Here is a 201-nt window from a genome sequence, read left to right as displayed (position 1 = left end):
AGCAAGCCACACACCACAAGGGCACAAATATGTTCGTGGCAATGCCGTGAGTGACACCACCGAGAGAGAAGGTGAGAACAAAGAAATGTGTTTTCACCACGTGGGTGGTGTGAGTAGCAACCCCAACACACAAAGGAACACACAACAGAGGGGCACACTCAAACACCTACAACCCATCGATCTTTATACCAAAATAAAAAT

The sequence above is a fragment of the Trypanosoma theileri genome, assembly GCF_002087225.1.
Source record: "Trypanosoma theileri isolate Edinburgh chromosome Unknown TM35_Tth_154_V1, whole genome shotgun sequence".
Classification (NCBI taxonomy): domain Eukaryota; phylum Euglenozoa; class Kinetoplastea; order Trypanosomatida; family Trypanosomatidae; genus Trypanosoma; species Trypanosoma theileri.
This window is presented reverse-complemented; position numbering follows the sequence as displayed.